The 27,819-nt window shown below is 39.9% G+C and overlaps 1 protein-coding gene across 2 annotated transcripts in view; it reads right to left on the bottom strand.

Moving 5' to 3' along the window:
* Positions 1-27,819, bottom strand: part of SMYD3 (SET and MYND domain containing 3) — a 398,374-nt gene that overhangs the window by 129,645 nt on the left and 240,910 nt on the right. Inside the window, exon 1 of one of the 2 annotated variants that reach the window (XM_051614036.1) lies at positions 567-585. The exons of the other annotated variant lie outside the window; for it this stretch is intronic. The gene's annotated coding sequence lies outside the window, so the exon portion shown is untranslated. Of the gene's footprint in view, positions 1-566; positions 586-27,819 lie in introns of those variants that run through there. 2 annotated transcript variants of the gene reach the window in all.

Genomic DNA, 27,819 nt, shown 5'->3' with positions numbered 1-27,819 from the left:
ATTTTACAACCAACATAAATTCTTAAGGGTACATACTTCAGCTGGCTTACAGAGAGTACCATCAGTACAGTTCCCCACAGAATGAAGCGGTGTTACTCTTCAAAATGTATAGGCATCAGTATAACTGTATCTTGCATAACTGTGCTCATGCAGAAATCCCTGCTGACATCTGGAGATATTTTACTGGCACAAATATTATAGGATGGAACAGAGAAGCTGGCAATATGCTGAACAAAAGCCACTTTCTTTTTTTTGGACTCTGCTTACCAGGATACTGACACAATGAGGTCTTTATACACGTTTGTGTTTTTGGCCTGCTTTTATTTTCATAATTGCATTTTATTTGCGAATTCAGTCCATTAAGTCATTTATGCACAGTTGTGCATAAGGTGTTTCAGGACATCTCTCCAGCCTGACCACCAACCCTAGGAGAGCTGGTTGTGCTTATGGCAGTTGTGACCCACAAAAGAGTCCCCTGGAAGGGGCAGGCCTTTTGACTGACATTTTGAGAAGAAGCAAGCTCAACCTGATAAAGTTTCATCATACTCTGACCTGAAGCAACTCACCCATAACTTGCCCCCTCTTCCTTACTCCTCCTGGGCTGTTTATGAATAAGCACCCATGACCTCAGCATCCACCTCAATCTGGGCAAAGGGCAGATTCACCTCTAATTAAATCGTTCTGGTCTTTTGCAAGGAGCAGACCTTTGACCAATACTTTTCTGAGATATTGAATCCCATCCAGTCTACTGACATATGTAGTCAGGGATTCCTTTTATAAAGCCTACACGTGTTTTTGTCTCTGTCAGCTGTGCAGGAATCAAAAGCACTGTCCTCACCAAGGAGGTAACTGGAGATGTCTGACAGTTTTTTCTGCCTTCTGTCCACTGAAAGAAATCAGCTATTTCTTTGAACCAGTCTTTCAATCACATCAGCTTTTTCAAGAATGTAAGAACATTATTCTACTAAGTTTCATTAGAACGGATAATCACAAGGAGGTTTATTTTGGCCAGCAGATACCCTACTTTATTGTACAATTAGTGCTGGTATTGCAGAATATGAAATGGAACAGGAACCAAGATACTGTCCTCAATTTAAATATTCTAGTTAGTGGCAAATAATTAACTGCTAGGTGGTTTTTGCCTTCAGCAGCTGAATGGCTCCATCAGTTGGTGACATTTGTGATAATCTTTTACATCATAACAATGATCTCATGTAGAAAAACTGATGCAAGGCAAAAAGTTTTTGATGGAATTACACTCAAATCAATAACATAAGTCGAACAGCTATCATAATCAAATATATCTATGGAATGTGTTGGTGATCCCTACCTTGGCTGATCCCTGTGCTTCCAGTGAACGTATAGATCCAACAGGACACACATCTTGGCACTAGTTTAGATATTTGTGAATTTACTTACAGAAGGAAGAAATCTTGACTATAACATTTAGCAGGGAAATAAGAGCTGCTTTTAAATTATTTTTTACGATACTTAATTCTACATATATAATGTGCGATTGATTTAGCCTAGGCAACAGTTAGTTTGGAAAGGCTGGAAAATTTTCTGGGCCGTTTTTGTTTTATTTTATTTCCCAGTGTAGTAGGTTCTTAATTACAGATACAGGTATCTGACATAACGTTATGTCAAGTCCCACACTTCACACTTTTATTTTTAGTTTTCCAGTCAGCAGATGGCCATTTGTTAGGCGCAAACACAAACTTCTGCACTGGGGTGTGTAAGAGCTGACCTTAAAACCTTTACCTTTGGAGTGAGGTGGGCTTTGCACCCTTTAGTTACTTTTCTGCAACATGAGTCTACCAGTGAGTTTTCAATTTTCTTGTCCATCCTATAAAATGCTGAGTCTGGGTAGGTTTGTATCAACAATACTGTAGTTCTCCTATGAGTCTGATGGGAACTTCAGCTGATGATATATCAAAAGGTTCTCCACACAAGGAAGTCTCCAAGCAATTCACAGGTAATATAATACAAGCACCTTTCCTAATATTGATGTCAGGAATATTTTGTGAGGTAGAAGCAGGCTTCAAAATCACATTGATCAACCCCCCTTCAAAACTGTGACATTTCAATTCCTATATCACTCTGGTGTGCAACTGATAGGCCTGGGCAATTCATCTCTGCTTTCCTGCATTCTGAATCTGCTGTTACCAGCTGTTCTTACACTGAAAACCAACTCCTGTTTGCAACTAGTCATGTAAAATATTACTTCAAAACCTGTATCAGTAACAGTGAAGACAGCAATATGAAAATGTTAAATGCCAGATTGTTGTTAATTTGAGTATTTCATGTTTGATGAACAAGCTGCAATTCCCAAATTGAGGAAGCGGTAATCAGCATGCTGGCTACATCAAATACACATCCATCCCTCTTAACTGGTTGGTCTTGCTATCTGTTGAGAGGTAATAATAAACTGCATTCTTCCTTCTTCTAACATGTAAAGCCATATTGTGAAGATAAAACATGCAACATCTGACAAGTCTGCAAACCTCCAGGTTCCCTTGGTAGGAAGAGGCCCATTTACATCAAATAGTAATTTATTTTCTGAAATTTAGAAATCAGATTATGAGTCATCACATGTTAGCAAAGATGTCTGCAAGCAATAAGAGAGTGGTGAATGGAACAGAGACTTGGTGGATACCTTGAAAATGCCACAATTAACAATGTGGAACCATTTCTGTTTGGTATATATGGCTGTATTTTCTAATGCAAAGTGAGATGGTAATGCCATATCCCCTCAGAAGTTCTGTCAAGAAATAAAAATACTAAATAATATTTACAAACTTTTTGTATTGCTCCTATACCTTCTCATAAAACATGGCTACTCTGCTTTTGCCACCACATTTAACAATTAGTGACATTACAGTAATATTCACTACATTTTTATCTTATAGCAGTAAAAATAACTTTACTGAGAAATTATGAAGTAAATTTTAATTGAGGATTTGGTTTCAGTTTCAAACAAACAAAACCTCTTAATCTTGCTGGACCTTTATAGTTCCTCCCAATCCTTACTAAAAACACTTTTTCAATCAGTAGTCAGTAAACTGAAGGCATTCTGGATTTGGATGGCATGATGATTTTGCCTGGGCAGTTAAGATCAAACTGTGTCCTCAACCCTCTTTTAATATGAATTTCCCAATCTTTTAAAAAGGACTAGGAAAAAGGGAAATAAAATTTAAACAGGAAAGAAAAGTAGGAAAAATGATAAAACAAAGGATTTATAAGTGTCAAACAGCTCTTATTTGAGTCTTATTTCTGATAATTTTCTGCTGCACTTTAGTACACAAAGCCTATCATCATACACTCATTTTCCCTGCTTTGGCTGAAAAAAACTGGGAAAAAAAAAACCACATTGTGCCTGCCTTGCCTGAGAAAGTCACTGCATATTAAAAGACAATGTATGGGTCGCTGAAATGGAGTTTTGTAATGGAACATATTAGTATACAAAGTACATTAAAATAAGAGGAAGCAAAACTTGCTAAAAGCAGATTTAATCATTTCATACTGTGGTGCATAGTATGAAACAGAAGCAAGAACAACTTTGCAGGATTTCTAACCTTCCTATTAGTGGTTCTCAACACACTGGTACAGGTGTGCAAACAGGAACTGCCATATCATTATCAGACAGGCAAGCAAATGCATTATCTTCTCCCTTTGTTCATATCCCTAGCTAATATCTCATCGTAACAACCTCATCAGCTCTCACTGATAATCTGCCTGTTTCTTGCCTTCATCTCAAACACAACCTCAAAAATTAGCCCAAGGAAATAACCATGGCTGGCCTGGCTGTGAGCTGAAGGCAGGCAAGAAAACCAGCAGAAGAACAAATGGCTGACCTTCAAAACAGAAGTTTCTGAAACATGTATGTGCTGCCACAAAACAATATTAAGTATCCTTTCCAGTGTTGCCACTCTTAGATTCACACTGGGGCTAATCAGTATTGCCTTGCAGCACTGGAGAAACATTCCCACATCCTCATGTATGTTCTTGGTGTAATTTAATTCACTGTAATAATATCACGAGCTTCAAACTAGATCAGCATACCCCACTGATGTGGCAAGAAAGCAAAAGTCAAACCCAGCAAGACACCCAAGCGTGTCCCCCACCAGGAGACCCCACTAGCTGCCCAGGACAGAGAGCATGGCCCTCTCCTGCAGAAACTCATGAAGGCAGGAACACTTTCATGGCTAATGAGCTAGACCATAGGAAATGAAGTTGATGGGGTCGGTGAATTTGCTACTTCAACGAAATAAGTGAGCCTTCTCTCAACTCAGCCTGTCTATAGCTTTGCAGGGAAAAGGTCTTACATATAAAGTTTAGCCTATACCCATGACACACTATGGGATTTACAGTAACAACCCTGGTTCTGAGAGATTATTTTCCTAACACAGATCTGGAAATTAGGCTGCAGTGTCCTGTGCTCCCTCAGTATGTAGAAAAATCTCTGCAGTATTACTAAGACCTGAAGAGGCTTGGGTGACCAGCATGGCTTTAGTCGCAGCCTTGCTGATGCTAATGACTGCAGCTCAGACCAACAAAGAAGGAGCTCAAAGACAACTTCTTCCTTCCATGCCACTCTTTGGCTCTCTCTGGTGGTGCTAAAGCCTTGTAGCTCCCCAGCTTGCAGTGGGAACATGAGCTCTCATGAGTCCAGTTCGTTACAATAGACACACTCCAGCTGCTAAGGCAACCCCTCAAATGAACAGGCAGCCTCATTCATAAAATCCTTCCAGCATTATAAAAATCAAAAACTCAGCTGATTTGGCATGCATCTTCCATATACTTCTTCCATACAAAAGCCCATCTGCAAATATGTATTTTAAATGTTCCTTTTTCCATTACCTAATCCTTCCATAATTTGTGCTTATACTTTGTGAAGCACAGAAAGATCTGTTGTTCATTTAAGAGCTTAAAATCCATACCAGTTTCTCATAACTAAAACCAACAGACTGCTGTACTCAAGTGAGATCCATGGCACAAAACACAATTATCCTATCAATTGACTACACATCAATAGGACAGCACATGATTAGACAACAGTGGGGAATCCCAATGATTCCCTGTGAGAATTGGGGTAGTGCAAGCTTCTCATTTTCTGCTCCATGATGTGTAGATGAAAAGTACATTGGAAAGAATACAAAACGAATAGCGGTATTTCTGTGCACATCCTAACTTCCATTTTAATGGGAATGTGGAAATGTAACGAAAGATCAAGAGCATGATTATGAGATGGAAGACAAAAAAACTGCTGACTGTAATGCCTTCCTTAAGAGCATGATGACTTGGCCACTTCTTTAGCCCTATTTATTAGCCCTATATATATATTTTTGAAGGACTGACATTTTCAAACAGGCTGTTAGACGCACATACTCACCCCCCAAGAATCTGGGGGCTCACCAGCATCCACAGGTAGGAGCAGACACATTGTGCCACAGATCTAGGCCCCTTTACCTGACCATACATGGAGGATTACCCTGCAGCCATGTTGTTCTGCTCACAGAGCACTACAGTCAAATTAATAGGGCCCTCCCAGGAACAGACCTTGTGCCACAGTGTGCTGCAAGGATGCTGACCACTTTTTGTGTTTATTCCATTCCCCATCACCTTGGTAGTGGAGAGTTCAAGTCATACATAAGGGGTTTTTTTTAAATCTTCTTAAGAAGAAAATTATTTTTAAATTAGCTGTAAACCATGCTTAAACAGTCTATTAATTTCAGCTTGGGACATATTAACATCCAAGAGAGATCTGAATGCTACCTGGAGGCTGTCAAATTAGCAGAAAAGCATTGACAAAGAGAGTTTTTTCAGGGAATATTAGTGCAGCAAAAATGGTGCTAAGTGATGGCAAAGCATCATTTTGCGTACAGCAAAATTTCTTTTTTGGCTGTTCACAAGAATAAACACAATTTCTACCACCTGATTTTTATCCTGCTTTAATTTGTTTGGCATATTTTAAAGGGATCCTGTGGTTTTCTCTTTCATGTTAGTTTCTGGTAATTTTGAAGAATCAGTATTTTAGAGTCTGTGACACTTAGAGACTCCCCAACAGAGCTGATCAGATTGCTTTGCACTTTTTGGAAATTTAGTGATGCATACACCATGATACAAATCCAGAGGTTATACAGGGAAATTAGTGAGGTCCTTTGTCAAGCACCTGCTATCTGGTTATGTACTATCTTTCATTAATTGGATTTTTTGGCTGTGCTGGGTCTCTTGTGTCTCACACTAAAGTAAAAAGAGCTGTGCTTCCCTTGTTCCCTGGGCAGCTGATTTTATGGGTCAACACATGCCAACATTGTCAGTAGCTTTTTCCATACTAGATTAACCTTCACAGTTCACCTTGTCCAATACCAAGTGACTAATGTTATCCATATGGTATTTTCAAATATTGCTCATTTTGCCAGTCTCAGTGCAACCTAGTTTGATTTCCTTTCTTGGCAAAAGATGCACATTGAACAGGACTATTTCAACACAGTGAGCGAAGGCTCTCTAAAATATATACTTGATTTTTCTCTTGTTGATTTCATCTTCTCCTAAAGCTTTGTTATCTCACTGCTGAATTGCTTTGCAATTAGCAAGTTCCCTTCTTCCCGTATTTTTTTCTATCAATACACGTCAGCAGGAATTAGCATATTTTACACTCTCTTCAAAAGAGTTCAATGGTTGGTTTGGCCTGAAACTTACTTAATGCGATGCCTAGTGATGCTCTACGTCAAAGGAATTACAGTAAGGCACTGGTCTAAGCTATAATCAGTGAGAAACTGGGAGGGAAAAGACTGGGGCGTTCTTCTCTTCCTAGAGTGCTTGAACATGTACTGTTGTTGTAAGCACCTGAGACCCTCAGTTTTGGCTCAGAGCCATGTTTCCTTCCATTGCTCCAATTCTGTGGAGAAAAAGCTCAGGTAATCAGAAGGATCTGACAGTCTGACAGCATATCTATCTTTCTAGTGTTTGCACTCAACAGTGCAGTACTTGAGCAGTTAATGATAATGAGCAGTGTACCAAAAACAATGTGCTTTTCAAACATCACTTAGGACACCTCTTCTGTAAGCTTTACTCAGCTAAATTGAGTATTTCACTCTGAGGAAGTAATGAAGCCTTTGGATTACAGACATTAAAACTACGTGTATATCAAGACATTTATAAGCTGAAATACAAAGGCCGCTATCCCATATTTTGGATGACTTTCTAAACCCTAAATTGCTCATAGAATCATAGAATCTTAGGGGTTGGAAGGGACCTCAAAAGATCATCTAGTCCAACTCCCCTGCCAGAGCAGGGTCATCTAGAGCACATCACACAGGAACGCATCCAGGTGGGTTTTGAATGTCTCCAGTGAAGGAGACTCCACAACCTCTCTGGGCAGCCTGTTCCAGTGCTCTGTCACTCTCACAGTAAAAAAATTTTTCCGAATATTCACCTTGAACCTCCTATGCTCCAATTTGATCCCATTACCCCTTGTCCTATCACTAGTCAACACTGAGAAAAGCCTAACTCCATCTCCCTGACAGTCACCCCTTACATATTTGTAAACATTGATGAGGTCACCCCTCAGTCTCCTTTTCTCCAAGCTAAAGAGACCCAGCTCCCTCAGCCTTTCCTCATAAGGGAGATGTTCCACTCCCTTAATCATCTTTGTAGCTCTGCGCTGGACTCTTTCCAGCAGTTCCCTGTCCTTCTTGAACTGAGGGGCCCAGAACTGGACACAATACTCCAGATGCGGCCTCACCAATGCAGAACAGAGGGGGAGGAGAACCTCTCTTGACCAACTAACCACACCCTTTCTAATACACCCCAGGATGCCATTGGCCTTCTTGGCCACAAGGGCACACTGCTGGCTCATGGTCATCCTTCTGTCCACCAGGACCCCCAGGTCCCTTTCTCCTACACGGCTCTCCAGCAGGTCAGCCCCCAAACTGTACTGGTATATGGGGCTTCTCTTCCCCAAATGCAAAACTCTGCACTTGCCCTTCTTGAACTTCATCAGATTTCTCCCCATCCAACTCTCCAGCCTGTCCAAGTCCCTCTGAATGGCAGCACAGCCCTCCAGTGTGTCAGCCACTCCTCCCAGCTTTGTGTCATCAACAAACTTGCTGAGAGTACATTCTATACCCTCATCCAGGTCGTTGATGAAGATGTTGAACAACACCGGTCCCAGTACCAACCCCTGAGGGACTCCACTAGTCACACACCTCCAACCAGATTCCGCCCCATTGACTACAACTCTCTGCCTCCTTCCTTTCAACCAGTTCTTGATCCACCTCACTACCTGATCACCAAACCCATTCTTGATCAACTTATCTACAAGGATGCTGTGGGAGACGGTGTCAAATGCTTTACTGAAATCAAGATAGACCACATCTACCGCTCTACCATCATCCATCCACCTAGTAATTTCCTCATAGAAGGCTATGAGGTTAGTCAAACATGATTTACCCTTGATAAAACCATGCTGACTGCTCCTGATGACCCCCATGTCCTTGATATGCCTAGAGATAGCGACAAGAACAAGTTGTTCCATCACCTTTCCAGGGATGGAGGTGAGGCTGACCGGTCTATAGTTACCCGGGTCCTTCTTCTTGCCCTTCTTGTAGACTGGTGTGACATTTGCCATCCTCCAGTCCTCAGGCACCTCTCCTGTTACCCATGACTTACAGAAGATGATGGAGAGTGGCCCAGCAATGACCTCCGCCAGCTCCCTCAGCACCCTTGGATGCATTCCATCTGGACCCATCGATTTATGGATGTCCAGATTACTCAACTGATCCCTAACCCAATCCTCATCTACCATGTCAAACTCCTCCTCTATCTTGACTTCTTCTGGGGCTATATGAATCTGGGACTCATGGGGAAATCCTGCAGGAGTAAAGACAGAGGCAAAGAAGGTGTTCAGCACCTCTGCCTTCTTTATATCCTCTGTCACCAGGGCTCCCACCTCATTCAGCAGTGGGCCAATATTGCCTCTAGTGTTAGTTTTGTTAGCTATGTATTTGAAAAAGCTCTTTCTATTATCCTTAACCTGGCTTGCAAGGTTAAGTTCCAAGGAGGCCTTAGCTTTCCTAATTGCCTCCCTACATTCTCTGACAATAGTCCTATATTCCTCCCAAGTGACCAGCCCCTCCTTCCATGATCTGTAGACTTTCTTTTTCCACTTAAGTTTGCCCAGCAGTTCCTTTTTTAACCATGCAGGTCTCCTAGCTCCCTTACTAGATTTCCTAACCATTGGGATGCTCTGATCCTGTGCTTGCAAGAAGTGGTCCCTGAATGTTGACCAGCTATCTTGAGCCCCTTTACCTTCTAGCACCCTGTCCCATGGGATTTCCCTTAACAGTTGATTGAGGAGGCCAAAGTTTGCCCTTCGGAAGTCCAGGGTTCTGGTCCTGCTGGGTATTCTGTTCCTTCCACACAGGATCCTGAACTCCACCATCTCATGATCACTGCAGCCAAGGCTGCCATTGATCACCACTGCTTCAACAAGGCCCTCCTTGTTGGTGAGCACAAGATCCAGCAGCGCTCCTCTTCTAGTCAGCCTGTCCACCATTTGCATTAAGAAGTTGTCATCAATGCACTGGAGGAACCTCCTAGACTGTGAAAGGCTGGCTGTGTGAATCTTCCAGCAGATATCGGGGTAGTTAAAATCTCCCATGAGGACTAGGGACTGCAGTTGTGAGGCTACTGTCAGCTGCCTGTAGAAAGCCTCATCAACCTCCTTGCCTTGGTCAGGAGGTCTGTAGTAGACCCCCACAACTGTATCACCCACACCAGCCTGCCCCTTAATTCTTACCCACAGACTTTCAACTTGTCCCTCCTCAGCCCCTGCACAAAAATCAATACATTCTAGCTGTTCTCTCACATAAAGAGCAACTCCACCACCTTGCTTCCCCACCCTATCTTTCCTAAAAAGCACATAACCATCCATGACCACATTCCAGTCATGTGAGCTGTCCCACCGTGTCTCTGTTATTGCTACCAGGTCATAACCCTTAGCCCGCACACAGACCTCTAACTCTTCCTGTTTATTCCCCATGCTGCGTGCATTAGCATACAGGCATTTCAGGAAGCAAACAGAGCCCACTGGTGGGACCAAAACCTCCTTAGACCACCTGCCTTTGGGCCCTGGTGTGTTCCTCTTGGGCTTGTCCCTAACAGACCCAGTTTTCTCCCCTTCCCCCTTCACATCTAGTTTAAAGCTCTCTCAATGAGCCCTGCTAAATCCTGCCCCAAAAGCCTCTTCCCCCTCTGGGACAGGTGCATTTCACCTGCCACCATCAGGCCAGGTGTCTCATACAGCAGCCCATGATTAAAAAAACCAAAACCCTGTCTTTGGCACCAGTCTCTTAGCCATTCGTTGACCTGGAAACTCTTCCTATTTACCTCTCCACCCATTCTTACAGGAGGTATGGAGGCAAACACGACTTGCACTCCAGACCCCCTAACTAGCCGTCCCAGGGCCCTGAAGTCTCTCTTCATTGCCCTTACATTTCTTGTAATAATTTCGTCACTGCCAACCTGAAAAATCAGCAGCGGGTAGTAATCAGAGGAATCTACTAGATTAGGGAGTTTCCTTTTAACATCTCTAATGCGAGCCCCAGGGAGGCAGCAGACCTCCCTGTGGGATGGGTCTGGTCGACAGATGGGCCCTTCTGTCCCCCTCAGAAGGGAGTCACTCACCACAATTACTCTCCTTTCCTTCTTGATTGAAGAAGTCCTAAGGACTCGGGGTGACTCACGAGTCCTATGTGCTTCGCTAGGTAAGTCTACCCCTCCAACTTCATTTTCCTGTCCCTGAATTTCCAAGGCCTCATATCTATTCTTCAAAGGCAATTGGGAGGGTGGAGGGGGTTGGGAGGGTTTTTCCTTGCCTCTCCGAGGTTGGACCTCCCTCCATTCCTTCATGTCTCTTAAGTCCTCTTCTTCTGTCTGGTGACAGGAGGGGAGGGGATCCATCACTTTCTCAACCTCTTCCATCTGCCCCTGCCTCAGGGTACGACTCCACCAATCTATTTCACTCTCACATTCTCTAATGGTTCTTAATCTTTCAACCTCCTCTGTCAGTTCAACCTCCTGCCTGAGGACATCATTTACTTGCTCACACTGCACACATGTGGTGTCACTGACTCCCTCTGGTACCAGTGCCAGGCTCAGGCATTCACTGCAGCCAGAGACCTGCACGGCTGCGTGCCTGCTTGAAAGCTCCGTCTGAGTTCCCACATTCTTTTTCACTATGGTTTTTGGGCGCGTTGTGACCATGATCTAGCTAGCTAGCTAGTTTTCCTGTCCTGCTGTGAGAAAGCCACCACTGCTCACTGCTCCCTGCCCGCCCTCGCGCCCGCCCTCTGGAGGCCGCTGCCGCTCTCCGCTCTGCGCTGCCGCGCGCTCGGAGGAGCTGCCGAGACGGGCGCTGTTCAACCTGCCGCCGTTCTCAGCCACACCCCCCGCCACCTCAGCCTTCCTGTTCCTCGCAGGCTTCCCGCTCAGACTCGGGTCTCCTGGCTCTGCTCCGGCTTCACCGTCTCCGGGAAGCCCGGCTCCTTCTCAAATCCTCAGCAGTTCAAAGGAACAGCTCCCACCGCTGCCGGTGCCGCTGCCGCTCTCTGCTCTGCGCTGCCGCGTGCTCTTGACTACATGATGTTGTTTTCTCCCTGTCCCAAGTCATTCCCCTGTAAATTCAATTAGCAAAACTAATTGCTTCACTATAAACTGCTAAAAATGCCAAAACCCATTTAAAGACAGCACCAATCATTAAACACAACTCATTTGCAGGACAGCAGAAGGCATTTCCAATACTCCTGTGAGATTTAAAAATAAAAGACACTTCAGAGTGCTTAAACTACAGCCAAACCCCTGTTTAATTTCAAAGGTGGCAGGGTTACTAATGCATCAGGTACTTCAAAGACAGCAAAATAAACTGCTTTTATAAAACAATGGCAGCTCCATCCAACATGATGGGAAATAAATAAGGTTTACCAAATATGAAATTTAATGTACACAGGTTGTTCAGAAGTTGCTTTAATTTGCATGAATGAGCACAGCAAAAGGCATAACTTATCTCAGTTAAGGTCAGCTTTGGAAATCACTCTTCAGTTATGAACCTTAAGCCCTCAGCCCACAAGGCCACCTCTCCCTGTTTCATTCCATAATGCTGGAAAAATAAAGTGTTGTTTATATAGCTGGAAGGCTTTGCTTTATTACAAAACACAACAGGAGAGTAATTTATTTAATATCATTATTTAGAATGGGCATGCCCATAGATAAATAGCAATCCACTCAAGAATTTAAAGCCTCCCCTGAAATATTTTTGCAATTCTCTCCAAACCAATGAACTTTTGACTCAATACTGGGTTCTCTTTTTCATAATTATTTTTCCTAAATCCATTAGCAAGCTGTGATTACCTTTACACTAAATGCAATTAAAAACTCAATACCATGCACACAGGAGAGGCATGCCTGGTTACTGGCATCTTCATTCTCAGACTGAGCTGGGATCCTCATTCTCAGAAGACCCATTCCACCACTTTGGAGTTTTACTGCCTCTAAACGGCAATTGAATGACGTTCCCAAATAAAAACACCAAAATTATGTTTGGTTTCTGTTTGCAAATGTTTCTGTTTAAAAAGTTCTTTCACTTTATGTTTGAAAAGTTTCCTTTGCATTGAGGAGCTCATACAAAGACAGCTCCGCGTGGTTAACACTGATAGAGTCTTGAGACATCTAAGGTGTGCTCTGCGGAGTCGTTTGGAAAGATACCTTGGTAAGAAAATGGTTGCTTGCAGACATTCAGTCCCACCTGTTTTGATGTAACTACATCTTACTCTAATAGCAAAATGGAAATAGGAACAGTTGAGAATTTAAGATGCTTTCAAAAGAGAAGCATAAGGAAATATATAATTAAAACATTCAAGTCTAAAAAAAACAACAAACAAACAAAAAACAACAAACCCCAACAAACCAAAAGCAAAAAACAAAAAGCAAACCCAAACACGAGGCCTGGATTAAAAAGAACAAAACACAACAAAAACTAATGAACAAAGAACAACAAAAACAAAACAAAACAAAAATCCCTACCAGGAGAAAAGAAATGAGGCTAACTGCAAAATTCTTTGCAAGTAGTGGTTGTATAAATAAATTCAAAAGCAGGAGTAGGTACACACTTTGTGACAAGAGTACTAGTTTCCTGGCAAGGCTGAATTTCCATCAGGGCATGCAGATCTACACCTGATGCAGAGAGCCAAGACAAAAGCTCAAGCTCCAAAACTGCTTTGAAATTAGGACAAACTGCTTCCAGGATATCAAATTATAGGGCAAACCTTCTAAAACAATAGTTCTTAATGCTGGCTATTGATCCAGTTATTGAACGTGTTTTACAGAGAACTGAGTTATTCCTGAAAACCTGGTTATTTAGGAACAAATGGAACTATTACAGTCTTTTTTCTACCATGTTCATGTATGTGTGTATATAAGGTATAATACATAGATCAGTGGCTCCAGCTTTTGTCAAACAAAAGAAATATCAAGGTAGTAATATATTTTTTTTTCATATTAATAAAACAAGAGGATGTTATCAACTTTCAGAAGAGGAAAGGCCTCTTAATATTCCCCCTTCCTCTCCATATTCACTGAACAGTAAATTTTTCAAAGGGTTCAAACTTCTCATTCACTCTTTCCGCAGCTTTGCATAGTTGCTTTGAAGCAGCTGTCCTCAGAGGATCACATAGAGAGATTTCTAATCCTGTTTCAACTTCTCAGCAAGACGTCTGAGTTTTGTTAAAGATTAAGCAACATTTTTTTTCCTGTGCTGAGACCTTCTAGACATCTGAACAAGGAACAAGCCTCCAAATATATTAAATGAAGGTGACATTGCTGCTGGCCATGATACCCCTTGAAGGAGATAATTTCCATTAACAAGAAAATTACAAAAAAATACATTATTTAAACCAGCTCTTATCATTCAATCTGAATCAAAAACCATATGTACATAATAAACTTCTACAACAGAGTAAATAGGAAACAACTGGGATTTTAGGAATTGTGCTATATATGAAAAATGTTCTGAAAAAGAACATCGTGTGATGGAAAGCCAAATGTCCTGCACATTCCTTCCCTAAAACACTGTTTTGTTTAGTAAAGGTTGCAAACAGCCTGCTCTGAGTTAGGAAGTCTGGGGAGCAAATACTACTATAGTCATCCTGCAAGCAGATATTTGCTGTGTATGTCTGATATGCCAGGCAATTTAGAGTGTGTATGGATGTGTACATGCACAAGCTGACACAATTACAGGAACCACAACACAACATTATGAGAAACACCACATCTCACAGGTCTGGTGTTTCAAATTTCAGCTGGGCTGGCAGTGTTTGTTAGTGAAATTATTCTTTACCTGCTTCTGTGGAATAGTTGGTGATGTACAAGATGGAGAATTTACTTTCTGAAATTAAGTGGAATAAATCCTAGGTAGCTGTTTGGATTACTAATGTCATCTGTATCTGGCCAATTTCTTCTCTAAACACACTCCTACTGTAGTTAGAGAATTTTACATGGGAGCTGACTCATACCCACACAAAGGCTCCTGCCCAGGGATCAGGATGAGATTGTAAAAGGAAAGGTAAGTGTCAAGATAAAAAGACATACTACTAACCTTTAACTATTCTTTTGAGATGTGATGCCACATATAACTTTCATGCAGGGTAGGGGTATTGCTGGTACCTGGGGAATTTCTATCCTAGCAGCAGATGCAGAGGGCACACTGAGAGCAGACTGCCCTTCTCAGGATGAGACAGGGGGCAGAGAGGGGTCCTTCCTCTCTGCCAGAGAATTCAGAGGCGAGATCAAACTCTTCAGCAGCAGAACAGTAACAGCAGAAAAGACACCATGAGCTTTGCTTACTGACCTTCAGGAAAGCGGGGAATCCCAATCTGTGATCTGAGAATGTTCCTTTACACAGTAAGGAATTCAGTATAGTGTGGGGTTTTTTTTGAGGAGAATAAGGGCCTGTCTGACATTTCTGTTGTGCATACACAAAGGTGAGTGGTCCTCTAAAGGGTTTTGCTCCATCAATACAAAAAGACACACCAGCAGCCCTGATGCTGAGAAGTTTCTTTTGAAGACCTATTTTGTCTGGTTTTGGGACTCAGCTGACAAGGGCACAATTTCCTGCATCACGAAGAGCCTATGCCAGAGAGCAGCCCTGGAACCAATAGTAGTTTAAATTAGATTTATTTTACTTTATAGTTGATTCTAGAAGTGCTAAATGGGGAAAATGTGGTGTAATCCTTTGTAGATAAATCTATTGGGCAGCTGGGGATAATGCCCCTCATTTCTTTTTAGCTCTGGTGCCATACAGCATATTTCATTGTGATGTTTTCTTTTTTTGAGACAGGAAAGCCAACTGGGCAGGCTCTCTAGAGACCAAAAATTCTCTACCACAGCCCTTGATGCCTGGGGAGATCATACCCAGATACTTTCTGGGTCAAAGCCAGAAGCTAAAGTATGAGATTAAAGAACGAGATGGGCAAATCCAAGACCAAAGTTATAAAGTAAAAAAAATAAAATTATACAAGCATTGAAACATTTTAAAAGATTGTGATGCATTTAAACAGAAGGGAAAAAAATGGTGTAACACAGACAATAAACAGGAGGAAGCTAAAGTAGGAATGAGCTCCAATGCACTTCCTATTATGTGAGCCACATTGGGTAGAGAGTCCCGATTTTGTACTACAGAGGTACACTTGTATGTATATGTCCAAGGTGTGAACACAATCACATACATGAATGAGCTGGATCAATGATTCAATCACTGAAAGGAACACCAGGACTTCTAAACACTTGGTAATTATAATACTGTCTTGTTTCTTACTTCTTATTGCCTGTTTGCAAGTTACAGAGTATGTAATTGCCAAAACATGTAACATCAGAAGTTTCATAGATGACAAGATGGTTTTATAGTATTTACAGTCTGCCTAAGACTGAGATCAAAGCTAGAGTTACAGATCAAAGACACTAGAAAACCTTTAACCAGGGCTCTTACTTTCATCAGAATGTCACACACTCACACAGAATTAGCATAACTAATAATCCAGGCAAGGATTAGTCAACCCAATTCTAGACACACATTCCAGAGAGCTGTCCATCCCCCTTTAGAATCACTAGAGAAGAACAGTCTTTTCTAGATCATGAGTCATCTCATTTTAAAGTTGCTGTCTGGTTTAGATCTGATGAATTGCAAGCCAGATTACTTCTGAATTTCTGACTGCAGAGTCCAAACAACCTGCTTTGAAATAGATATCTGTCTTTTAAATATCTAAAATTACACAGGATAGATTCCACCCCTAAGGCAACGCACATGATGGTGAGCAGAAGTTCATTCTAAACATTGAGTGGTGCCCTCAACATATTTGACACTTTTTTGCTAGTTGCCTACAATTGTCACCCTAGCAGCAGTGGTGCCTCATGAAAGCTCATAGCTCATCCAAGTCTTTGGTAGAACTTTGTGAAGTTTCTTTTAATTTAGAGCATCTCAGTTCTGGTAACAAGCTCTCTAAAATTTATGCAACAGTGCCTCTGAACTTACCCCTAGAAAAATATGCGACAGCCATAAACACATAAACACAGTCTTCTCTTAGCCTTTTTATCTCCAGTAGGGTTTGGGCTTTTTGGCATAGCTTAGCCTTATGCAGGCAGATCCACTACACCTCACAACAAATCCATCATATACACCCAATGATTTGACATGGTACAATTTATAACATGCATTGTGGGTAAACATTTTCCTCTATGATTTCAGGCCATTTACTACCTTTTAGCAGAGATGAGTATCCTAGCATGGCCATATTTTGGAAATTTATCTTTTTAAAAACCACTTGTACACTTCTCATCATGAATAATGGTCAGAAACATCTGACTGAAATATCTGATGTTTCCTCCTGTGAAAGACACATTTGACTATATATCTAAACAACATATTTGGACCCTAAGGTTTATTGATGGTTCTAAACCAAAGCGAAGAGTTTTGAAAGAGTATGCCTTTAGTATGCCTACAGAAGTAATTTGCAATGCCAATAACAGGGAAGCTCATCTTCAAAATATGAAAATAAGTCCTATCCAAGTTTTATACCAAGTTCTTCCCCTGTCCTTCCTTGAAAAGTCACATTAAGTGCAGGAAAGGGTATACTTGGTACATGAGTGGTACTCCCAGCATACTCAAAATCTTTCTCCAATTCTATAATTTAGAGCTCTTTGGATGAACAAATGGGATGAACTTCCAGCTGATATGAGAGTAGATCTGTGAATTCAGTGTGAACACATGACTGTAGTGCTGCAGTCTCAGACCATGTACCATAATTAAGACAGGCTTCAGAAAGCAAAAACTGAAGGAAGATAGGCCATGAAACACCACTCAGTGAGCATTGATTACATACTTCATTTAGCATGTAACAATGATTTACTGTCCCTAGAAGAGGAAAACACCTTTTGTCAGATGTCTCTGGCTCTTTGGAAGAGTCCAAGGAGGAGCTCAGTTCTGAAATTGCTAATTCCTGAAAAGGAAAAGGACATGCTTCCTTTTCCCAGTTGAAGCTGAGAAAGAGAAGATTGATCTGGAGCAAATCCAACTTCTCAGTTTTCAAGAACATTAAATGATATGCCAAAATATCACAATAATATAAGAAACAAACCTGAGATTCTAGGTGAAAGAACAAGTATTATTACAAATAGCGTAACATACCAGAAACAAAAGATTTCTTCCAAACACTAGGTTGTCACAGAAAAGCATGGGATTCTAAGGTCAGAGAGATTAGACAAGAATTTCAAATAAATATTAATAACATCTCAAGTGAGCTTGGGTAAATACAGTGCCAGGTACCTGAAGACAGTCTAGCACTTGATCCATCATAAGCCCCTCTTTTCCAGTACTAAAGGTCAGGATTTAGAAGCCTTTATCTAATTTAAGTACTGCATGCTATTGCATTATTGTGGGAGGTGGAAGGAGAGACAAGGAACAAGGGAGGGATCAGCAGGGGAATTCCACACCCACAATTTATTGTGAAAAAAACACTGTAAGAGAAGGCCCTATACAACTTTCCGTGCTAGATAACATAGCAGCTGGATTTATTTGTTTAAATAAAATAAATAAATAAATAACAAGTTTCACTAACATTGCATCTGATCTAGAATTTAAAGGCTAAAGATTTTCTAGTACTATGCTTTTTTTCTGTCAAATGTTTTGATGAGCTACTTTAAATAATTTATCCATTGTCCACTCAATATTTTTAGCAAAGGAAGTTCTAAATGCCTGTCTGGCTGCCTTTTTCTGTGCAGGAACACTCAAGTATACTTGTCATCTGGCATCAGCAAGTGAAATAATGCTGAGTCCCTTCTACTTTTCATTCCTTCACAGGATCAAGTTCAGAGATTAACCATAACATCTTTCAACTACAGGCTCACGTATTCAGGAATAATGAAAATGTAAAAAAAATTAAAAAAATTAAAAAAATCAGTACTTAACATATAATTGTATGCTGCATTTTCAAGAGTAGCATGCTATCAACTCTGAAAGTAGAGAGACAGGAGTCATTGTATAAGCTCATTCTGAAATACCATATGCAGAATACCAGGACAATAGTTTTGGGGATTTTTTTTTAAGAGTTCTGTTATTTAGGTTTGGGAAAATAAAGTCAGACAGATTATTTCAAAAGTTAATTAAGAATGCAATCTTTTTAATAGTAAGCCAAACAATCTGTTCTAGTGTGAGATGTCCCTGGTTGTTATAGGGGGGTTGGACTAGATGACTTTTAGAGGTCCCTTCCAACCCAACACATTCTATGATGATTCTGTGTTAAGACAAATATTTCAAATATTTGTAATATAAAGAAGCACTATGAGATCACTTTAAAATAAGGTATTAAACAAAGACTATTTAGGTGTATTGTTATTATAGATGTCTGCTGGAACCTTGCCAACACTCAGCTTTGCTTGATATCCAGACCTGATGTAGGCTTGTGAACACCCAGGAAGAGGCTTTGGCTAGATGATGGAGCACAGCAGAAGAGAAAATGAGACTTGCTACAGTCCTGCCTTTTCATTGCAGAGTTCAGAAGCCAGACCCACTCCCTGGGAGTTCACCACCCTCTACAATCCAACTCCTTCCTTTGTGTCCTGGGAAACACTTGCAATGTACAAGTAAGTCACTTTGCATCTCAGAGGGGTCCGCACTGGCTGCAACAAGATGTTCTGTCATCAAGAGGGTATGTCTTGGTTTGACAAAGGGGGCACAGGTCATGATTCTTTTTTTTTTTTTTTTACCTTTTCTTGCACATATGTTTCACAGAACTGATAGAAACAGCTTGTGAGCCTCATGATGGTCATTAGCCACCCTGGAATCTGACTTCTAACAGTGACACAATAGGGGCCACAGCGCTGGGTCTTCAGTGACCTCTAACAGTAAGCACAACTATCTAAGTGTCTAAGAACCACAGATATAAGGGGTTATTTAGCCAGTCTTAAGGAAGCCAAATACCAAAAGTACCAAACCTTAAGGAAAATAGCCTAATGATTCGCATTCTGGCCTCCTCTCCATGAACCTTTAACAGAAATTTTAAAAATAATTAAAATAAATCTGTTAAAACTAGAAATCTTTCTTTCCTAAAACTGAGAAGTGCAGATAAATAATAAAATTTGTGCTAAATATGCAGTTAAATGTTTAAGCTTTATTAATATATCCTAAGTGCAAATATATATTTTATATATATATATGCAAATATTCTAGGAAACGCAACATGCATTTGAATTTTTAAATTACTCACTGTAAGCAAACTCTGAATTCAACACTGCAAGCACTGGCATGCAAAAACTGAGCTATTCAAAAAACAAAATGTTCTGAAATATTTATTTTTCACCTTTTTTTTTCTTTCTGAAGCAATTAACACAGATTAGAGATCCAAACATTTTTTTCTGTAGATTCATTTTTAGTAATATCAGCAGTTTCATTTCAACTTTTTATTATGTCTATTATGCTATAAAAAAGAACATTTTCTTTTATATTAAATACACTACAATAGAAAAGTAAAAAATGTTTTCAATAGTAGAAAAATTTATACACATTCCTATTTACATTCTGATTCTGAAGAATCTGCTTATCTTAATGTAATGTGTGCTGATTGAAAAGAAAAGCAAATCTGGTTTTGAATGAAAACTACTGGAAGTAGGGCACGGGCAATATAAATTCTTTCCAATCAGACATCCAACTTTATCAAACCAAAGTGAAATAGCTGAAAAGTAGAAACTTTGCAGATAATATTCACACACACACAAAAGGAATAAATGCACTTACTCATTTTATGAGGCATTGGATGTGGTTGGGAAAAAAGTCAATGGTCTGATTGGTAAGAACTTACATATACTCACCAAAAAGACAAGAAACCATATCAATTGGCTTCAAACACTTATGTAGTTGTAGAATTTGAGGAAGTGCAACTAAAATGTGTTCCACTGACTGTAATGATGATTTTTACATGGAGTTGTCTCTGTCCTATCCTAAGGTATCTTGAGGTAATAAGTATTTGAGCAAATTATCATGGGCTGAAATGAAATGCTAGTACCTCAGCTGAATGGCTGAGCCTGTCTTAACTTTTGAATCGCCCACAGCGAAGCCATCAAATTACTTTAAAGCTTTGCTACACTTAGACCCTGAATTCTTCATTTCAGTTTGAGCCAATGTCAAAATTATTACAGTAAACACTGATCTCCCAGAAGAAACAGCAGGAATGCAATATGGTAATGGACTGAGAAATGAATCACAGTTGTAAAACCTGGATTCATTTCCCAGCATTACCTCTGTTCTTGGATTACCTTCAGCAAGTTTCTTCATCCTTCTGGATGTCTCTTTTCTTTATTCTCCCCCCCTCCTGCCCTTCATTATTTTTCTTGCCTGTTTCTATCTTATCTTCTAGGCAGAGCCCATGTCACAAAATGTGTTTGGGCAGTTCTAGGACAGGGTGGCACCACTCCAAATTCAAATCCTTTAGATGCTACTGTAGAATTAATTAAAATGTAAAAATAAAAGCTTAAGAAGTTTTCTGAGTGTGGGAAACTGTTCTTTTCTTCCCCACATAAGTCTAAACAAAATGCCTGAGTGTCACTGTTTCCATCCTGAAGTGTCTGGTACTTTGACTGTTACTACTGAATATGTCACTGTTGCAAAGATTAAATATTATTAATCCCTTAATCAAATTATTTATTTCAATTTATTAACTCTTCTTTTTCTTCCCTCTTCCTACTGTTTTAATAATTAGTTCTCTTTTTCTCTATGTTCATCAAACTGTCCTATCTATGATAATATTGATCTAAGTTCACTCTGAAATACTGAATCCTAATTCAAAGTTATCTATTAAAAACTTCAAAATGGTGCTTAATTTGCCCATCTTTAGGGTAAGTTGCCATCCATGTATCTGCTTTCCTAATGACTGAAATTCAGTTCTTAGACTAGCCCATCAGAAAGAATACTCCTCAAGACTAATTTAATCACATGTGGCTAATGTGTCTAAACAGCCTCCAGTCAATGGAGAGAAAACATTAATGATGAAACCTGATTTGATTGTTTTGAGTTCCCCTCTGGAGGAGAAATCCCCTCTCCTCCACTGAGTACAGATGGAGATGATGGAGAATCATCCTAACCTTCGTGTTCACAAAGAGCTCCTTCAAGTTTATCTGCTCATCTCTGTTTTCCTTCATTTAGACTAGTTTGTCAGAGGACAAAACTGCTGCCAAAACTCAGACTCCAGGATCTTAAGAAATCTTTAAATAGTCTCCAAATGTATACATTTAGCCAATTCTATCTGAAATTGAGACTCATTCATAGAAATGTCATATTCCAGACATCAAAACAACACAGCAGCGGAGCAGCCCAGCAAAATAAATTATAACAAAAAGCTCAGATATAAACACAATTTACAAAGTAAACTAAAATATAAATGTATGGAAAAAAATCTTCATATGAACATTTTTTGCTGGGCAGGAGAGAAGCACAGAAGTTTATGGGATGTGAACAGAGGTCAGCACTGTTGGACATTTATGTGTATATATGCCAGTAAAAATTAAGACCCGTGTGTTTGTGCATTAACACACTTTCATACGTGCAAGTGAGCTTAGAAACACGTCTGATGACATGACAACAGGGGCAGTGTACATTTATTTACAACTGTAAGGTGGATTCCTGCATTTATAAATTTCCAAAGTGACCAAAGAGCTGATGAATAGAAGCTGATGCTGTGATGTTGATCATAGTGTCATCCTGGGTGTCTGCCCTGTGTGGAATGGGGCAGGACCCCAGTAACATGCACCAAAGTCACCAGCTGCTTGTTACAAGCGCAAAGTCTTTAGAAGGAGATGTAGGGAACACATCAAGAAGCCAGGCAAGACGTGTACAGACTAAAACCGAAAATACATGTAGGGAATCACAAGGAATAGACACCAACATTCATATAATGGAAAGATTACTGATTACTCTTTGTTACTTCTTTGGTCCATGTTACTCTCATATCTGAGGGCATCATAGCACTCCACTTCTTACATGAGTAAGAAGTACATGAAGTATCAGTTGAAAAGAATAAAGGAGGAGCAGGGTCTGATGCAGTCTGGGAGATGGTGCTAAGAAGACTGGCCAGCTGACTGACCTGAGAGGAGAACCAAGAAGCCAGAGCATCTCTTTCATTCAACCCCTGAAGAAAGAACTCACCCAAGTAATACAAGGAGCAAGGCTCAAACAGTCATTCCCCTTGTGAAGGCAGAACATGAGACAGAGAAAATACAATACAATTTTAATTTCATTTAAATCTTCAAAATAGGATGAAAGCACTGCCTGCACCTGGCTGACCCTCCACAGACAATGGCCTTTTCATCCCATAGGCATTGGGGCTGGACTCTGCTTTTCCACAGACAATGCTCACATCTGTTTCTAGATGAAGTCTCTGGTTGAAAGCACAGATACTTTCATGAGCATTTTGGATACTGTGTGGACATCCCTGCATTGCTTCTATATCCACTGAGGCAATATAGTGCCATGGAGATGGTGAAGAGTGGTCACCTGCCTGCTCTAATCATGATAATATCCTTTAGGTGGAAAGAGGTTGAGGCCTGGGACCACAGTGGGAAAGGACTGAAGATCACTCTAAATCCTAAGTGAATCACAACCTGATTCTGTGAATATTTATTTTCACAGAGATAATGATCAATGGAACTAGATTTTTCCTAGGGCACAGGGAGAAAAAAATTCCCACATTTAGCAAGAATATACAAAATTTAGGTTCCTTATTTGAAAGTATGTAACATCTAACTTCCTTACTGCAATATATCATACAACTATGTTCAGAAATGCCAAAATAGGAAAGCATACAGGCCATAAAATGCTCTTTTCAAAACACATCACCAGCCAAAGCAATGGCATTACAGTTAACTTTAACATAATCTGAAATAGGATCAGAATAAGGATCACATTTACCATGTTGCATCTATTTTCAGCTTTAGAATTTTCAAAACTGAAATGTTTACTTTTTCCTAAATTTCAAAGCAGCATGCATGGAAAATTACATTCTGGCCAACACTGCTCATCAGTCAAACACTACAGGGTTTTCCTGGACATACAGAGCTCTCACTGAAATGACTCAAGCAGATCTGAATGTAAATTTTTACCCTGAATCAAACAGAGGACTTAATACTAACTAGTGAAGGATTACTTCCAAATTCTTCTCTTAACACATTTGTCATTTTCAGTCATGTTTTCTCTGACCTTTAAGAATGACTGTAGGCTATTTGGTTTGAGCGAAACTGGCTGGATAGATCAACTGCATTATACCTTTTGCATCAGAACAGATATTGATCCATGAGGAGTTATTTTAAAAGGCTATTAGAAATGGCAAACTGTCATATATTCTTTTCTTGTAGTTCATTCACCTATGATTCTATACTTAATCTGGAAAACTATTCAGAAGCAGCACACAAAAAATGTCTTACATTTAGGAATTTTAGTATCTAAATCTGCACTTTTAAACTACAAATACACAGAGAAACCAAAGTAAAAATTTCAAAAAATTGGGACTAACAATCCTGAAACAGATTTAAGGATCTGATCTTCCAAGAAAATCCAGACTCAGTAGAAAGCATGATCTTTAATGCCCACTCCTGATCTCAAGGAAGATTAAAAGCACACCAAGCTTTTTACAGGATTCTTCATCACGCTGTATTATCTGCTGTGCTTTGTAAGATCTCAATAAAATTAACAATTTTCAGCTTAGAAAGACATGACATTATGTACCTAAACTGGAAGCTATCTTCTTTGTGTATCATTTAAACACGTTCAAAAGGGTGCAACCCAGAGTTTAGATTCTAGCCTGGCAGCATTTCTGAGCTACTTTATATGAAGTTTGCTGCTAATAGCTAGACAGAACGCAGTAACATCTAAGGAACTAAGCAACATCAAAAGACAGTTCTAAGATAAAAGGTTATATTGAAATCTTGTAGAACATTTGGATGGGAGTGGCCTCCTCACAGCTTTCAACACTACACCTTGTTTTTGTTCGCTTGAAAAAAACAGGCCCATCAGCAATATGTGTTCACTTTCATTCATATGGGTAAAAGAGCTGTTTTGTTTGGGTTTTTAAAATTATTTTTATGAAGAACTGATTCTGCAAAGATCCTTTACCCCTCTCTTCCCCTCAAAATAAACAAAACAATTCAATTAGGTTTCGGAAACACCATAGTCCTGAATAGAGACTCCATGCTTATTCACTGCCAACAAAAGAACAGAGAGTTTGTGCAAATCTAAGACAGAGTTTGCTTTTTGTTTAAGAACTGCTGCTTTGCCTATGCTTTTAAACATGAGTGGTTTCCATAATGCAGTCTGTATATTAAATTACCAGTTTAGCTTTCAAGCAAAGTCTATTGTCACAAGACTGTTCTTCCTCCCATATGTTCCAAACTTCAAAGATTTTTCAAATCTCTGTTTTGGTCCTGTTGCTATTCTATTGAGAACAGGCACAAACAGAATTTGTGGAACACAAAGGTAATGAAATTACGGAATCTGTCACTTTGATCTGTTTTCTTCAGTGTGCCACATAAACCAGACACAGAAATGCAAATCTGAAGATAAACAGCTCATACAGTGTTGAAGCACTGTGCATTTTCAGCATTCCCTTTGCTGAGTCCCAGCCTTGAGTGGGGTTCATAGAGAAATGAACACCACGAAGAGCACAGATAGATCTGCTTGCAAGATACGTAACACTGCCTGTGGGATAAACATTCATACAAATCAAGACTCCACTGAGGACACATAAATTAAATATATCATTTGGAAATACAATAAACAAAGATGTTTCACAAACTTACAGCTGAAGTGAGCAAGTGCAGATCAAGCAGAATACAATCTACTTAAGTTACAGACTTAGTTGACTCTGCAATGTTATCAGCAGACACTTTATTTTACCAGAGGTGCCCCAGCTTCCATGCCACATACATGATTCTAAATAATGTACACAAAAACCAGGATACCACTCAGTGATCTTAGCTGGATAAAAATACAGTTGAAGGCACGGGTCAATGCTGACTTTTGTTGAAGTGGTTTGCAGCAACAGCACCTGGATGAACTAACACTGAAGAACCACTTCTTCCCTTCCACATGACTAGCAGTAGGGAAGTGATACAGCCCAAAAGCTCTGGAACTCCCAAGAGAGGGCACTTGAGCCACTAAAAGGACCTGCAAGAAAAAAGGACAGCTACTTCTCCTCCCTCAAGCTAAATGGTTAGTGAGAAGGAAGGTTATTTATGCCCAGTGTTTATATCCTTCATGTCAGCTTCAGAATATTATTTTCTCTTCTTCTTCATGTCTGTATGAATAAACAAACTTGCCAGCAATTCCATGATACACATGAATGATGATTCAGATTTAATCACTGTGACCCCCAAATCAGCCACACCCCAGAAGTCCAAAAGCAGAATATCCTTTCACAGATCCAAAGATCTGTTTGTGACCTATGCCCTTTCAATTGGCAATATTTTCTCAAACAACAAATGGAAACGTAAAAATCTCTTTCCTCCTATCAAAATCAAGGGCAAACCAAAACTACCTGAACCACTTCTCAGTCACAGATTACACTTAGTGTCCCTAAAGGTGATGTCAAGAGCCATTCCTCATTTGATAATGACTATGAACAACTAAGTATCAATAGCTAAATGATAGTTCCCTTTTTGCAGCATGTTCTTACTGATATCTAACTCTCTAAGATTTGAGCTAGGACCACAGAGGGTGCAGTTTTACGTTTTCTGCTCAGCTATACTGTCACTGCACAGGCTACGAGCAGTCAGGTCAGGATGACCACTGCAAAAGGAACTAGATTAGAGGAAACTGAAAAATAAGCAGATCCCACAGGTGGTCTGTAGAGAGCAATATCAACTTTGGTCAACATCCACGGAGAAAATTTTCACACATCTTTCAGCCTCAGAATTTCATTGAGGCAAAAGACTGAGTCCTGTAGCATGACCATCAGGTACTTTGGTCAAAACAGCAGCTCATAGCTCCACCATTGGAAAATCTATAGGAGAATTGTTTTGGGAATCTCATTCCCTCTCTACAGGCATTGGGTACCTTTAATTCACATTTGCAACTTTGAGGGCATTCTTTATCCACAGAAATGTCTAACAAAATGGGACTCAAGTTATACATATTTTCCAGTCACTATCTAGCAAGCACTGACTTACACACCAGCAAAGGTGTGTCTTTTGCCCACAGCAAGCTTCAGTTATCTTAATCTGACTACTCATCTACTTCAAATAGTCTGTTTAGTTTATTTAAGGTATGGGAGGGAGGCAATTAGTGCATAGTCTTGGTGTGAAAGTGATCTTTTGCTTTTTCCTCTGACAAACTCATGACAATTCACATCAGTGGAAGCTGAAGCTAACCAAATTCAGGCTAGAAGTTTCATCTCTGCAACACCACATTGAGATGCAGAAGCTTTACCATTGCCTGATGCCTTTACATCAAAGCTAGTTATCTTTTCAAAGATGTGTTATAACTCAGAGAGACATCCATGGGCCTGACAAAGTAATTATTGTTGTGGTTTATTGTCCATATCATAAAGGTTATTACTGAAGATCTTGGCTCTACCATGGCTATAGAACATTTTTATCTATAGTACTATTCATTTTACCTTCCCCGAGTCAGAAGAAAATGTAAAATGAATCAGCCTGGATGTCAACTTAAGCCACCAGCCTAAATGAAACCTAAAAAGCTACAAACTGTCTTCATGTTAAAAGATTTTCACAACAATAGTTTTACATCCATTTTTACAGTGCCAGTGGATATTTTTTTTGAGGAGAATGACTCCTTTGTTACAATCCAGTTGTATTATTAACAAGCAAATGACTCAAATAAAACAAGTGACTGGAGTGACAAACATTAGTAGGGAATGGTTGTCTTGTTTGTTTTCCACAAGCTGGGGAAAACCTGGCTTGTTTGGGAAGGAAGGGTGGGAAGTAATCATCAAAAGGTTTTAAAATTATTCCAGCTAAATCAGAGAGGGTGTGTCCTTTTGCATAGCTCAGTCCTCAAGATGTGAGTAGAAAGCAAAGAGAACTTTCTCATTTAAAAAAAAAAATATAATATAAACTAATAAGCATAAGTGAAATTGCTTAAAATGACTGAGAAATTAGATAAAATATCATTACAATAAATTCCCCATAGAACTGAGGAATTTGAAATTTAATAGTTAGCTGGCCGGAGGCAGTAACAACTTCTTGCCTTTTTTCTGCAACTATTTCTCA

Source organism: Apus apus, chromosome 3 (genome assembly GCF_020740795.1).
Source record: "Apus apus isolate bApuApu2 chromosome 3, bApuApu2.pri.cur, whole genome shotgun sequence".
NCBI lineage: Eukaryota > Metazoa > Chordata > Aves > Apodiformes > Apodidae > Apus > Apus apus.
The sequence above is the reverse complement of the archived record's forward strand: the minus strand, read 5'-3'. Positions and strand labels throughout refer to the sequence as shown.